At 31.9% G+C, this 17,384-nt stretch overlaps 1 long non-coding RNA gene across 1 annotated transcript in view; it reads right to left on the bottom strand.

The window, feature by feature from the left end:
• LOC139513289 (uncharacterized) overlaps window positions 1-16,171 on the bottom strand; it is a 37,133-nt gene extending 20,962 nt beyond the window's left edge. Inside the window, exon 1 of the long non-coding RNA XR_011662419.1 lies at window positions 16,034-16,171. This is a non-coding gene — a long non-coding RNA (uncharacterized lncRNA). The remainder of the gene's footprint in view (window positions 1-16,033) is intronic.
• Window positions 16,172-17,384: the final 1,213 nt, after the last annotated feature.

Genomic DNA, 17,384 nt, shown 5'->3' with positions numbered 1-17,384 from the left:
ACGGTCATCATTTACAAATTACGGCCATCTTAAAAGCAGTTACGGTCAGCCTTGTTATGAATCGCTGATTCTGTTACGGTCATCTCGATTGTGATTTACGGTCATCTTGGCGATTTTTTCAAATCGAATTTCCCGTTTCATGCACATTTCTCAGAAGTAATTAGTGATTTCCGAGTGATTCTTTTATAAATTTACATCGTTTCAATGTATGATTTGTAAAGAAAATGATATAGAAACACTTTAACAGACAATACAGAAACTGACCTAATTTTTCATCCGACATCTTGGGATGACCGTGAATGCAGTTACGGTCATCAGCTTTACCCCAGTGATTGTAGCTGCTGAAGACACATGATTCTAACGCACAGAAACAAGGCTGAGTTTCATTTGGTTGTATAAAAAGAAAAGTATCTATGTACAGTATCATACAAATTTGTCAGAGAATCAATATTCAGAATGTTTAGATTACACTGAATTCATTATCTAAACTCATCTACGAAGTTTTCTTATAAAGTATATGAGATATCTTATAAAATTAGACAATATACGTATAGTGTCTTGAAATATGAAATTTATTTGTATGAGGCTTAGAAACGGGAAAATGCGAGGTTCTACCGAGCATTTTCCCGTTTCGTGCCGAATACAAATAAATTTCATATTTCAAGACACTATACGTATATTGTTTTTATACTGAAATCGATAAAAAAAATAAAAAAATAATAAAAATATGAAACAAATATTATTAAAAAAAAGTGTTTGGAATTTCCCCCTTGGGGTACCATTTTAGGGTATTTCCCTATGAGCGTAGTCTAGGCGGTAAGCATTGGCAATTTAAGGAATTAGAAAGGGAAAATGAATTTAATTAATAACATTTGATAAACATGGTATATAAATTACCAATTTGAAGACATAACAGGTTTAAATTCATAAAAGTTTGACCATTGTTACTACACGTTGTCATGGTTGTGACGTGACGTTGTAAGTAGGCGGGGCTTATAGGTGAGTTGAGGTCATTGACGTATAAAGCTAACGTTTATACGTATAGCTTTATCTGTATAGTAAAATAGCTGATTGCAGTATAAACAATTTTTATATAAGATATCTTATATAGTTTATAAGATATCTTGTATAGTTAATGAGATATCTTATAAAGACAATTATATAAGATATCTGATAAACTATATAACATATCTTATAAACTATATAAGATATCTTATAAACTATATAAGATATCTTATAACTTATAACCTTTAGGCGATATCTTATAAACTTTAGGAGATATCTTATAAACTAAATAAGATTTCTCCTATTAAATATCTTATAAACTAAATAAGATTTCTCCTATAAAATATCTTATATAATTTCATTTTTATGAGATATTTTATATATTATATGAGATATCTTATATATTATATATTATATTATATTATATAAGATATATTTAATGTTATATATAAGATATCTCCTAAAATTTATAAGATATCTTCTAAAATTTATAAGATATCTTATAAAGTATATGAGATATCTTATAAACAATTTTTATATAAGATATCTTATATAATTTATAAGATATCTTATACAATTTATAAGATATCTTATATAGTTTATAAGTAATCTCATATAGTTTATAAAATATCTTATATTGTTTATGAGATATGAGAAAAACAGAAAACAGTCCATTCAAAAATTATGGGTTCATTTTTTCATAATTGCAGTAAACAGATTCACATGAATGTCAATTTTAAGAAAACAGATAACAGCTAATTAGTCAATTACAGTTAAACATCAATGATCTTAAATATTTGCCACTTTTTACTAAAATATAAAGGCACAGAACCAGGGCATAGAAGCACAGAACCTGGACCGTTTTTCTTACCGTCAGCACAGCGTCAGGACAATTTCGTTTAACTAACTTGCACGACTTTTGCAATAAAATATTGTTGTAATATACTTGTACTTATGACGTATCAGAGAAAAATAAGCAACAAAACAGTCGTTTTATTGTCGTTCTGATACAATGTAAACAAACCCACCAGCACAGAATCAGGACCCACCAGCACCCGTCAGGACCAAATCACCAGCACAGAACGTTCTTTCGCAGGACAAGCTTACCCACCGTGTAGTAGTAAATGTTAAACTTTATAAATATAGCCCTACAGATCTTATCAGGAAACAGAAAATTTTCAAATAAATCTGTCACTCCGATTATAATTGTGAGATAAGACTTTAGCCATATGCTTTACCTTAGTCATAATATGATAACAAGAGAGAAAAATATTTAAAAATACCAATTTTGGATATTAAAATGAAGATATCTTTTTTGCCATTTTTATTTGCTTTCATTGCAAGTTAACACTTATAATGAAAGAATGCAGTCAGTAATACTTCAAAAATAAAAAGAGATAAATGCATTATATTATTGTTCATTTAAAGGTCAACGAGCCAAAAATTAATGCAAATATTAAGCCTCGGTCACACCTTACCGGATAGCACGAATGGACGCCTAACGGGTGGAAAAAAAGTTGTCCGTTGACAAAATGGTTATCCGTTGGGAGTCCGTTGAAGTACTGACCGAATAAAACGGACGTGTAACGGATGCATAACGGACACACACCGGATATGCAACGTACGAGAAACGGACACGTACCGGACAGAACGGATGTCGAACGTACATCTAACGGACGAGTACCGCATAAAACGGACACCTAACGGAAGCGTACCGGATAAAACGGATGAACAAGATATACGGAAAAATCAAAGGCGACAATAATAATACATGTAAATCGCATAAATATTCAAAATGTTTCAGTGTAACTGGTTTTGGTTTGTTCTTCAAAATTCCGCCAAAGGGCAGTGTCTGGCCTGAATAAGAACTGCTTGATTGTGAAGACGTGCCTATACTCTAAGATCGATTATGAATAATAAGAACTCATGAACCTTAAGAAATCTGACATACCAATAATTGGCATTTCTGACGCGAAATTTTCAATTGGCTTTTATCCGTTTCAGATTCGTTCATCATCCGTTTTATCCGTTATACGTCCGGTAGAAGTCCGTTTCTCATCCGTTCAACATCCGTTTTATCCTTTAAACGTCCGGTAGAAGTCCGTTGGTGAATTTATCTTCCAGACCTCCAACGGATGTATAACGGACACGTAACGGATACAAAACGGAAACGAAACGGACGAGTACCGTACAAAACGGACGCCTAACGGACGTTCAACGGACATTTAATCCGTTGGACGTCCGTTCAAAGTTTTCATACCTGCCAACTGTCACTATTTGCGGGGGATTCCCCCATGGAGGCTCCCAAATTGAAATTTTGAAACAGCAATTTTGTCCACAATTTTATACAAAACAATTAATTTTACAATGGCAAAAGGCTTGTAAAAGTATGAAGAAGCCAAAAAACAACATTAAAATATATTTGAAGGCCCCCTTGAAGGTTTTCTGGGACTGTGGCAGCCATTTTGCACGTAAAATCCCCATGGGCATTTTGAAAAGTTGGCAGGTATGAGTTTTGAACATGCTCAAAATTTTCCACCGGACAGAACGGACTTCGACGGATAAAACGTACGCTTAATATCCGTTAGGCGTCCGTTCGAGCTATCCGGTAAGGTGTGACCGAGGCTTTAACAAAAACTGTAGCACTTACTGTAAATTGACCAAAACTGTTTTGTTTTAATACTGATTTTAACATTTCAAATTTACAACAGTTGTTTGCTTAAAATAGTTTTACCAATTTAAAAAAAAAAACTTGGCATGATTTAAGCTATGTGTTTTATAAGACAGTTTATACAGGTCCACAACTATATGCTATCAATTAATTTATATCTGAACTTTGGCTGCTGAATTGTTACGTTAAAATAGAACAATTGCAACTATCGAACTTGGGCTTCCAAAAGCTAAATATTTAAGTCTCTATGTATACTATATCGTCTATCTAAAGTAAAAGTTATATTATTAAACGTGTTATTTTCAATTTGTTTCATACTGCATGTATCAAACTTACCCACAATTGGCCAAAAGATAATTTTATATGAACTTGTGCAAAAAAGGGTTTTAAACGAAGCGAGGCCTTATGAGAAATGTAATATTTTCCCCTTACAACAATTTTCAGAATGTTAAGTTATACAAAACACTTCTTCAAATTATAAATGTACTTTACATGGAAAAAAAGTTTTCGATACCATAACACATAATGATGAAATGGTCTCAAGCAATGTCTAGATTTGATAAGCTATTTGTTAATTTAGGCCGTATCCCCACAACTTTTTGTAAAATAAAAAGTATATCAATGATATGGGAGATGGAAATATGCTTGTTTTTGCTCAAGTCTTTGCTTATATATGACGAATAAAGGCAAAAGTAAATACCGCTGCAGAAGAAACATGAAGCTTGGTTGTCACTAGCCCGTTGATTCATCCTAAAAGTCAACAGTATGGTCCGATGCAATGTTTATTCACTTTACTGTTTAAAACCTACATGAAGTTTCAGACTCAAAAGGCCAACATTTTAACCACTAGCTAGAAGAAAGTCTTTGAAGTAGACGAGGTAAAACAACACTGAAGATGGGAGACAACTCTAGGGATACATTTTTCTTTTCCGATTTTCGTGCAGTAAAAAAATGTTTCAGTAAAACCGCTTGTCTCATACATACTAATCGTCAGTGCGTTGATATTGAAACAAAATTTGATACATAAAAACATTCCAATTTTCGTAAAATGATCATTCAATAATTCGAGCATGATAGTCGTAACTAAAAAAACAAAAATGTCGTAACTAAAAAAACAAAAATGTTCAGGATGGTCGTAACTTAAAGTTGTGATGGTCGTAACTCTTTATTAAATAGGACCTAATAAGACAAGTCAATAGTTTTAAACGTGTCTTTTGTTATATGAATATATTATATGATATGTTTGTGAAGTTGATTTCACTAAATGATAAAAACTAAAAGAGGTGAAGAGAGGGATACCTGTAAAGTGCGAAAGGAAAGAAAATTGGAACGAATCGAAAAAAAAAAACCCAATACAAAATGAAATGATCAGTCACTGTTACTTAAAATATAATGTATAAAATCAACCAAGAGGCAACTAAATATAAGCTGTTAAGTTTAATAACAATATAAATTCTCAAAAGTGGAGAATTCATTTTAACACACAGCTCTGGTTAGTATCATTCTTAGTTACGAATTAAGAAAAGGCGATGTTAACAAATTTGACATCACATGAAATAACAGTATCCTGATTTATATTCTTTATATTTTGCATGTATTGAAAAGATAAACTTTTTAAAAACAAGTATGTACCTACTAGTTGGAATTTAAAAGAAAAATCTACAATTTAAAATTGATACTTTAAGTCGAAAGAGCATAAGTAAGGAGTCAAAATAATGTTATGAGGATCGTTATCGAGACAAGACCATATCCGCGAATTCGCAGGTCCGTAATCGAATTAAACAACATACATCTTATTCTTAGCCTGGATTTTGAGAAGTCGTATTGTCATTTGGTATATAGTCAAGCTGATTATAAGGTGCAAATTCGAAGTTCAGGTATAATTATTACCCGTGGTTTTAGAAAATTCTGAATACGCCTATTGGTACCATGCTATCCGTTATACATCTTTGTCTTTCTTATGGAAAATACCATGAACCCTGGACCACACATTTTCATTCCCAATTCATAAAGGGAATGATGCATCCGATCTTAATAACTATCGAGGAATTACAATTACTGATTCATTGGGGAAGCCTTTTTAATAAGATACTTAATACACGTCTTTGTAAATCCTTAGATAAATATCATATCATTGATGAGAGCTAAATTTGAAAAAAAAAAAAAAAACACGACCATCTGACCATATGTTCATTCTAAAAACTATTATAAATAATAAATAAGTATTGTAATACAAGAGAAGGTAGAATGTTTGCCTGCTTTGTTGATTTCCAGAAGGCTTTTGATACTGTCATTCACCCAGGGATAAAACTTAAAACTTAAGCTATTGAATATAGTTAGAGAGTATGGTAAGAGATCTCTTTAGAACTAAAGTTGGAGTAAAACAGGGAGACAATTTGAGTCCAAATTTGTTTAATTTTTTTATAAATGAACTTCCTGATTGTGTTAAAAGTTCACCTGATCCAGCTGTTGTTTATTCACGACCAGCCTATTCTTTACTATACATATGCTGATGATCTTGCCATTTTTTCAATTATAGCAAAAAAATGTAGATCAGGCTTATTTATCCTAAGATTCTTTCAGAAAGACTACGCATTAAATTTTGTCAATCTTTCTTAACTCGGTAGATTCACTCTGTATTTTGTCATTGCAAAGTCTATGATCAGATACTGGCACAGGCTTGACAATTTGGGATCATCTTTCCACTACTAGAGGAGGCATATTTAGAGTCAAAATTACTACACGAGTTAAAAAAAATCCTTCACAGTATGGATCCTTAAACTTCTTTCTAAAGAATATGGGGGTCAGCAATTCACATTGTTTACTATATGCTGATGATAATGTATTTTTTTTGAATTTCAGCAAAAGGACTTCAGCAAACAGTATTCACACATAGCTTGTAGCCAGGATAATATTCAAAAGATAGATCTTTATGCTTCAACTCAGGTCTTTTAAATCTGAGTACATTCATACAATATAAACATATAACATAAATATTATTTTCAACCTGCATATGTATGTGATAGTTGCCGCAGTACATTTAGTTCTACCTTGTTATATTATCTTAGCTACAAGGCTGGCTATAGACTACTAATATTTGATCTTACTCTTAAATTCAAAGCGTGTATCATTGTAAAATATATACCTGCATATATGTATGCAATATTTGCCACAGTACATTTAGTTCTACCTTATAATATTATCCTGGCTACAAGCCTGTCTACAAACTACTGATATTTGATCTTACTCTTAAATTCAACGCGTGTAGCATTGTAAAATATCTCAACCTTATTCATACTTTCTAGGTTAACACAATGTTCATTGCGACACCATGGATTAAGTTTTTATTCTGAACCGATACTCAGAACAATTATCAATGATATACCGCAAGATCGTCATGTAATCAATAAAAAATAAAGACAACACGATAAAAACACCAGGCATTTGTGGATTTTCATTAATCGTGATTCACCAAAAGCCGAATATTTGAAAGCCAATGGTTTATAAAAACTGCAATAGCTGATTAAAAATTAAAGAAGATTGTTCAAAATTGTACGTTCAATAAGGGGACGACCATTTGATATTCTGGGGGGGGGGGGGGGGGGGGGGCAGGAGGATTTTGAAAATAGATAACTCAGCCTTGATAATCAAAAAAATAAATGGTTTGTTCTGTGGTAGTTTGAAAATAAATTACCTGACTTGCAATGTATAGAAAATAAATAACTCAGCAGGTCTAATCGAAAGTATGAGATAACACCAGATTCTTCATAAATTCATCTTTTTTCCCCAAAAAATCGGGAAACACTTCCCAATTTTTTTAATTACAAAAGTATAAATATTATTTAAATATACTTGAAATGTCTGAGAATTGGTTTCATTTAACTTGAAGTATATTGTCTCAGGAAACCTTACCTCACCTTTATTTTAACAGGGCCGTAACTCCATGTAGGAAATTTCAAAACCAAATGCTTGTCTCCATATCAAATTGTGTTCACGGCCTTGCAAGAAGAAAGTTCTGTTTTCCCTCAGACTTATAGCCCTGATTTTTCGGGATCAATGTTTCTTATTTTATTTGTCTTTTGTTCATTGATTGTCCTTCTGTATTCTGTTAGTGTTGCATTCCTTTTGTAATCTAGTAATTTCGTTATGAACTTGATCATGAGTTTAAAAAAAAAACAGCAGCCACAGGCTTAACTATTTGAATTCCATTTTTGCTTTATCATGCACATTGGTCTTTTGATGTTTTCCCTAGAAACTTCAGTCTTACACTGAATTTATACATTTTGCTTTGAGACCAAAATATTGTTAAAAAATTATTAAAACAAAACTTCATTTTCAGATTATGAAAGGGTCTTCCGAACACCCAGAAAGCATGATTTTGCATCATTTGTTCTATAGCTTCTTGGGCCTTCAGTGGCTCCAAAACCCTTCAAAAAATTTTTTGCCTCACTCCGCTCGGCGTAGTAGCTTTGTCAATACATTTAAAAGTGCCTAGTTATAACTAAACTTAACACTATGTGTATATGCAATTGGGAATTTAAAAGATTCATTTCTGCAGAGGGGGATGATTAATCTAATTAAATGGTACATAATGACTTGACTATACTATATGTATTATTTATAAACAAAACATTTAAAAAATTGTATGTTTTCGAATATCAAAAATATAGTTGTGAAAATGAATAATCAGTCCCTTTCTTTAATGAAAATGAAAAATCTTGCTTCAATAGTGCAGAAAATGAATAATCTGTTCTCTTAGTTTGCAAAAATAAATAACCGATCAAAAACAAATCCTCCTGTTTATTAACATGGTTATGCATGTGCACAGTACTTTTAAAATAGCTTGATAAAAGTTCGTCTAAATACTTGAGTTACAGTCATCTTTCAAAGTTACGACCATCTTGTGTCGGTTACGACCATCATCCAAAATACTATAGTTGACATTACGACCATCACAAGTTAAAGTTACGACCATCATGCTCGAATTTTTGAATGACTATTTTAAGAAAATTGGAATGATTTTATGTGTCAAATTTGGTTTCAATGAGAATGCACTCACGATATGTGTATATGAGACAAGCGGTTTGACGCAAATGAACCTTTTACTGCACGAAAATCGGAAAAGAAAAACTTATCCCTAGAGTTGTCTCCCATATTCAGATGGTCGTAACTATTTTAACTAAATAGTTACGACCATCCGCTTACCACCAGTGAAACAACAAGTAATAAGTGCTTTTGGTACAGATTCAGTGAAATCTCTTAAAAGCAATTTAACGTAGGTGCATAGAACCTCACATTTCACTTGCTTCATACTGACTATTAGATTTAGTCCATTAAAACTGCACGTTTTAAACTCTTTATACTGTTTTTGTATTCTTTTCTGTTCAGTGTTCACAAATGAGTAAGACGTCTAATTAAATACCACAAACACAAATAGAAAACTAGAAAAAAAAACGTCAGTGAAAAGGCAAGCATGCTACTTTTTGAGAGAAAAAAAATGTAAGCTGAAATGTTACTTTTTTACAACAATTCTATGAAATTAAAGTTGAAATAATTTATTCTCATATAGTTTGACAAATTAATACCATAAGATCATTCAGGGAAGTTGTCAAAGTGCAAATTCAATATTTGCTGAAATGTTCCTGTAAGACCACAATTAATTTCGCTATCATTTTTTATAACGTTTTTTTACATTGAAAAATAACCTACCATTTGTAATGAACATTAGAGTTTCACATTATATACCTCTACTAAGTCAGATTTAAAGATACCAGAAAGTACTTAAACAATATCAGAAAATGTCTAAAATTAAGTGATATTGAAAATGATTTATGTGAAGGAAAAATCACAATGCAGGATTGTACAGATGCAATATTCAAAATGAAAGTAAATAAAGCTCCAGTTTTAGATGGACTTAATATTGAATTTTACAGAAAATTATAGGAAAAAATAAAATGTTTAAATGTATCTGTATTCAATTTTTGCCATAAAAAAGGAGAATTGTCAACTTAACAAAAAGTCAGAGCAATATCATTAATATATAAAAAAGAAGATTCACTTTCTTTAAATAATTATCGTTCGATATTAAACTCTGTTAAATTAGCAGGGTGCCCCATGTGTATCAGGATCTGCTTACCCTTCCGGAGCACCTGAGATCACCCCTAGTTTTTGGTGGGGTTTGTGTTGCTTATTCTTTAGTTTTCTATGTTGTGTCCTGTGTACTATTGTTTGTCTGTTTGTCTTTTTCATTTTTAGCCATGGCGTTGTCAGGTTTTTTTTTGTTTGTTTTTTTTTTTTTGTTTCATGAGTTTGACTGTCCCTCTGGTATCGTTCTTCCCTCTTTTAAGATGTAAAATTCAATTGTTAGACTTTGCACTTGCTCAAAGATTAAAACAATATTACTAAAAATAATTCATACTGATGGTTATATAAAAAATAGAAACAGCCGCAAACACATGATATCATTGATTACTCAAAGAACTTTCAAGTAGATGGTATGTACTAAAAGGTGGAGTGGAGTGGTGGAGTGCTTGAGTGTTGGGAGTGGGGTCATGGAGTGAAATACTTAACATATCCTAGTAATTTATAATTTTAACTTTGCTTTGCATGTACAATTATTTACAAGATTTGTAATAACTACGGTAAAATTGCTGAAAGACCCCTTCCTAAATTATAGAAATCTATCATTTTAATTATTCATATTTTTTTTAAAATATTGTTTGGAGATATAACCTTGAAAAATGTTTAAAAATGCCCATGACACATCCAATGTTAATTATACTGATATAATTTACTTGAATGCAGTTGGACGCTACAATGACAGATGATATGCACCATGAAAGTTAAATTTTACATCCTATGATAAAAGTTTTGCACATCGAAAAAAAAAATCTATGGAAAACCGTATAAATGTACTTCCTTCCCATTTGTCCTTTCTACATTACTTGCGACAGTATTGCATTTTTATGTGAAATAACTTAAAGGGTAAACATTATTTAATAGATTTCCACAACTTGAGGTAATTTACGATAAAATGATATCACAAAAAGAACAGAACCAGAATCAAACAACAACTTATAAAAAACTAATAAAACTTGCAAAAATTAATCGAAGTCAAAAACTCTCTTTGACGCGGCATTATTGGTGTAACGTCGTGTTGTAGGAACATCGTGCACAACGTTTGTTGAAACATTTATTATATGATTTTATAGCTACATATACAAAAATATCCTATAAATTGGTGTAATTTCAAAACTATTGAACCCACAACTCCACTACACTTTGTTTACTAACTCCATGTTTTCACTCCATGACTCCACTCAAAAACGCAAGCACTCCAACACTCCACCACTCCACCACTCCACTCCATCACTCCACCTTTTAGTACATGCCAAAGTAGATGGAGCTATACATTTTGTTGATTTTTCTCCGGCATTTTCATTTTACTCCCTTGAATGGAACTTTATGTCAAAAAACTTAGAAAAATTTGACTTTAAAAGTCGTTTTTGTAAGATGTTTTAAAACTATGTACACAGACATTAGAGTTTGTATATTCAACTATGATTGGGTGTCCAGCAGATTTAACATTTTTCGCGCAATTCGACAAGGATATCAAATTTCTTCGATATAACTTCGTATTGGTAGTTGAAATTATGGCAATTAAACTAAAACAAAATAATTACCTCAAAGGTTTAGAGGTAAAATTAGATGGAAGCAACTGCCGACTGAAAATATGTCCACTTGCAGATGATACAACTCTATTAAATCTTAAATCACCAAAATATGTTAGTTAAGACATTAATATAATTGAAACATTTGGAAGCTTTTCAGGATTACATTTTTAAACAGAAATAAAACAGAGGGATTTTGGTTGGGAAAAATTAGAAGTGACAAGTTTGAAAACATAAATTGGAAACAGATAACATTAAAAGTCTTGGCTTTTACTTTGGTTATTACAATAAAGACTGTCAAAAACTAAACATGAATTAACAGCTAAAAAAATGTGAAAAATAATTTCAGACTGGATGAAAAGAAATTCAACATGAATAGGTAAAATAATACTAGTAAAATCATTAATTCTTCCAAATTTAACTTATTTGGCATAAAACATGTACATACAAAATGAAATAATACACAATTTTAAAACTCTAGTATATAATTTCATATGAAACGGAAAAAAAGATAAAGTTAAACGTGCAACTCTTTGAAAAAACTATTTAGAAGGTGGGTTAAAAATGATCGACATAGACTTAAATCTCAAAGCAATTCAATTACGTTGGATTTTAAAACTTAAACACAGCTCTGTTGATAATTGTTCAATCATATCCCAAGTTTACCTAAACAAATTTGGTAAAATCCTTATATTTGAAATGAACATTAAAAATGTAAATATGTTAGACAAAAATTATTTAAATCCTTTCCTGGGTTCTATCAGCAATTGATTAAGACTTGGATTAATGTTAAGGGTGGGCAGACAAAAGTCCCACAAAAGTTTCTAGATTTAAGAAAGCAGATTTTATGGGGCAATCATAACTGACGTATCTATCATCATGTCTTTAAACAGTATAAGCAGTGACATGCCGTCGCCATCTCAACTATCGATTGGTCGTCGATGTAAAACAAAACTACCTACAACGGAGTTACTGAGAACCGACGTTCCGGAAAAATCAAAGAACACTTTTTTTAAAAACAAGAGAAACAGAAGCTGTATGTATGGTAAGAATACACAAGAACTATCAAAATTGAATGTAGCGACAATGTATATATTCAAAGCGGAAAGCGTTGGGAACCAGCAGTCGTTGTTAAAAAAAAATTCGCGTTCGTATATTGTAAAAACAGAAAATGACAAACTGTACAGAAGAAAAAGAAAACATTAGATGGATAACAAAAACAATGTCTTAATTGAAAATAACGATTTAGACACTGAGACAATAGCGTATGGAAAGCCAACGGGGTCAAAATTCTTCATTCGTAACTTGTCACTTCGTAACTTGTAACTGTGTAGTTTCAAAAACTCTTAATGCGTAAATTGTCAGTTTGTAACTTGTAACTGTGATTTCAAAATTCTTTATCGGTAAATTGTCAATTTTTATATTGATGTTTTATAACTTGTAACTTGTCGATTCGTGAAATGTCAAAGTGTTGACTGTTGTCGTTGTATTATGCTAACGATCATTAACCTATAGCTGTACAATGTAACCTATGGGAGTGCAACCCGAGTATAAATCTCAATAACCGAAAATTATACCATAGCTATCCATGGTATAATTTTCACAATTATACCATGGTTTTGTTGTATATTTTTAAACTTTATTTGTTTGGTCTGGGAGCGAATTTAAAAAGTGTTCAAAAGAAAAAAAATTGTCGAGACCTGGCCGCGGCCGCCTGAATTTTTTGATAGAAACAACAAAGTCAGTGTGGGGCCACTAAGCTAAACTGCCCGCATTGCACCAGCTGAAATAAATGATTGCTTTAATAGGGTGGGAATCGAACCCACATACACCAACTCTGTTGTCCTTTATTTTAAATGGACCACGATTCGCTCCCAGACCAAACAAATAAAGTTTAAAAATATGTTGATTTTCGGTTATTTTAAAAATGGTAAACTTTCTATAGGCTCCACTGTACAGCTACATTTACATGAATCACATCTAACCGTTTGTTTGGCAAGGCGGATTAGTTTTTAGGGGATGGAGGGGACAAGAAGCACGTCCCTTTTAAAGAACTTTAAATATGGTAAACAAATAACCTATTTAATAATATTTTCAAATGTTGGCTTGCTTTACCCCCACCCCCACTTTAAAAGTGTTTGTGGCTTTATAAATATTTTGATATGAGCGTCACTGATGAGTCTAATGCAGACGAAACGCGCGTCTGGCGTACTAAATTATAATCCTGGTACCTTTGATAACTTTTTGATCCACACCCGGTTTATTAAACACTGCTGACATCTAGACTTTTAATGAGGCTACTCTATGTTTGACCGTTAAAATTAGATAACGTTTGTTTACTCTAAAAAGGAATATATACACATGGAAAAAAGTATTGCAACACCTTGAATTTTTAAAACTTGAAAAATCAGTCTCTTATTTTGGATGGAATATGATAAAATATTTGTAAAATAATATTGAAACGTAGTTAATGATAACATTGGCTTTAAAACGAACCGAAAAAATATATGAAAAAAAAAGTTTTATCTAACCAAAATTTTTATAACACAATGAAGTGTTTTTTGTACAAAAAATGCATTTTACAACTTTTACTGTAGTCGAACTTTACAATGTCAGACATTTCAAAATTAATCTTTCGATGATTGTTCACATCATGGTTGATTGTTATACGCCAAAGAATTAGTACTTTGTGCGCAGCCTCCATTCAAACGGATAACCGCATCTTAACGTCTTCTGATTCCTGCCACAAGTCGACTAATTTGTTGCTAATCTAGCAGCAACCATTCTTGACGAATGGTATTGTTTATTTCATGACTTGTTTGAACTGGGGTGTCCTTTCATGCACTTTACGCCCAAAAGTGTCCCATATATGCTCGATATGGTTCAAATTCGGGCTACGATTGGGCCAAGGAAGATAAACCGAATTCCATTGGAACAATGGATCTTCCTCCACGACGCTAATTTCCAACTTTGGCGATCTCTGCACTATTTTGGATACGGGAATCTGTATGTCTGTTCGTAGGCAAAGGTCCCCGAAATGGTATTATCGCACGATAACCAGTAGCGATGAGCCGATCTCGAACAGTTCTTGTTTAAAGGCTCCTGTATAGTCATCATTCTCTTTTTAGGATTGTATTGTTTGCAATGGGTTTCCTTCTGATCAACCTTCATTATGCTTTATTTTCCCTAGCAGATGTTATAGGGGTTTTTCTTGACCTCGGAAGGTCTTTAACATCGTTTCTTGCCTGATTTTTATTCTCAAAACGACTTATAGTGGAATGGTGATGACCAATAATACGTGCAATTATCACAGCGACATACCTGCTTCCCTTATGCTTGATATCTGCTATCTTGCTCCAGTTATGAGTTGTGGATGACCAATTTCAAGGTGTCAATAACATAAATTTATAAACTTGGTTATTTTAAGTATTGAAAACAATGAGGATAAAAACATCGGTTTTAGTGTTTACGAGTACAGTAGCTGCATGTGCGGATAAGAACTGATAGAGTCGATATTTATTGATTAAACTCAGGTGATATTTAAATAATGTTTAATTAGTTCTATTTCAACAAATTATTTAACAAAAAAAATAAAAAGTGTTTTTTTAATTTGAATTTCAATTTGGTGTTGCAATACTTTTTTCCATGTGTATATATATATATATGTTAGATATACTGTTCCCAGCTCTAAATGAGCTATTTTTTTTTTTAAATTATATCGTCGCATGTCAATGAATTTAATCGTGAACATTGTGAAATCCCGTTTAATTAATGTACGCCATGGGCGAGGGGGGATAGGACCTTTATCGAAACTCCGGGATCGAGTGTTTTTAAGGTTCATCATAACAAACGGACAAATATGGCTGTATTTACATGCCAAAAATTACTCTGAGTACAGACTTACCTGTGAAGTTGGAAAACTTTTAATGCCTGGCATCCACTAGATATAATAAAGTTAAATGCATTTTGTGTTTTAGAAAGATAAAATCTCTTTTGGATTTTGCTGGGCATTTTTTTCCTTCATGCAAAAGGTCTGAAAATTAACTAAGTTGTGGAACAACTATGAGATGCTCCCTCAGGTAAAAAAACCGGTTTGTATTGTTTTGTTTGTCCTTAATTGACATGGACAAGAGGTATCTTCACAACTACAGGTGAGTTAAAGAGTTCATCTGAGTCAGTGAGTGGACAGTATCAAAGTAATTCAGGTGTTTGTTTATTTTTACACCTTCTGCAGAAAGGAAAAAAAATGCCCAGCAAAAACCAAAAAAGAGTTTATCTTTTTTTTAACACAAAATGAATTTAACTTTTATATATCTAGTGGATGCTAGGCATTAAAACTTTCCAAACAGCACAGGTAAGTCTGTACACAGAGTAGTTTTTAAGGTGAAAATACGGCCATATTTGTCCATTTGTTATGATGAACCTTAAGCTCGGGATTTCGGGATCCGGGAATTCTTTTTTTCGAATTTCGGGACCTCGGGATTTCGTGTTTTTAAGCCCGGAATTGCGGGATCAGGACCCCTCCTACCCTCCCTCATGGGCTTCTGGTTTCAAGTTAAACGTGGAATAATTCATACAAACTCTCAGATTCTTGTGAAATTAATTTCCTCAAAATCATTAATTAATATAAAAAAATTAAAATATTTCGAACATTTTGAAAACAAATAATAAAATTAAAAAAACCTACCCTTTGCAATTCAATTGTACGTAAGTTTGGGATTGCAGCAACCTTCCAAAATATCAGAAATCTGTACTAGAAGTTTCTTGTGTCCTTATTCAGAACATCTTAAATAGTTTTTTCGTCACCAATGTAAAGATGCATCCATCGCTGTCGAAAAATCTTTTCAAACTGATTACACGCTGTTTCTAAAGCCCGTGCTAGTTTTAAAAAGTAGGCGGAGCCTTGAGTGTAAGGTCGGAAAAGGGTTATTTTACAGATTCCTATTAACCGAAATTTAAAAAAATAATATATAGTTTTATATTGAATAATAAATCAGAAAAAGTTAAAAGGGAAACAATAAGTATAAATTACCATACTGGCGGGCTTAAAATGATCAACATGAATAAGTATCTGGAAGGATAAATATTAGTTGGGTAAAAAAACTCATCGATAACATAGATCTATCACCCAATTGGAAAGTTTTACCAAAATTTTATTTTGATAGATTTGGACAAGAATTCCTTATATTTAAAATGAATTTCAATAATATTAATTTGGTCTATAAACTGAAAGAACTAATTCCACAATTTTACTTAAGAATAATCATACCATGGATAAATTCAAAATCTGAAAAAGAATCGGATCATCTATCATATAAACAAATTAGACAGCAGCTTATATGGGGCAATAAAAATATCAAATTAAATGGTAAATGTCTCATTTTCAAAAACTGGATATACAGTAAAATTCTATTTGTAAATGACATTATTAATAATAAAGGAAAATTTAATCAAAACATGATCTTAGATAAACTATCCTGCCATGCTAACTGGTTTTCGAAATATTCTAAATTAACGATAACTCGAATAATTCAAGCCCTTTCCGTGTCCGATTTTCTCCCACACGAGGAGCCTTCGTAGATCAGCGGATTATAACAACTGAATTATTCGAGTTAAATTAATGAAAGCAATACCAAAACAGTGGTTACAAGAGCTAACTAAAGAAGAATCAATTAAAACAAAAGTTGCTATTGACTCCGAATACAAAAAAGATAAAAAAAAAAAAAAAAAAAAGGAAAAATGGTATCACTTAAAAACATTTCTTCCAAACACATTTACATCTCCCTCTTAAATAGATATTATGGAAAACCAATCGGATTTCAAAAATCGGACAACATATGTATCTTAGAAAACAACACAAGCAAGAGACAACAAATGCTAAATTATATCTTTTATTATATACAAGATAATAAATTCAAAATGTTAAGATGGAAATTTCTGCACTACATTTTACCAACCAAACAATTACTTTTCTCTTGGAAAATAACTAAAACTCCGCTATGTAATATTTGTGATGTCATCGAAGATTATAAGCACTA

Source organism: Mytilus edulis, chromosome 2 (assembly GCF_963676685.1).
Source record: "Mytilus edulis chromosome 2, xbMytEdul2.2, whole genome shotgun sequence".
In the NCBI taxonomy this organism is placed as follows: Eukaryota; Metazoa; Mollusca; class Bivalvia; order Mytilida; family Mytilidae; genus Mytilus; species Mytilus edulis.
Note: the sequence above shows the minus strand (reverse complement) of the source record. Positions and strands in the feature narration are given on the sequence as shown.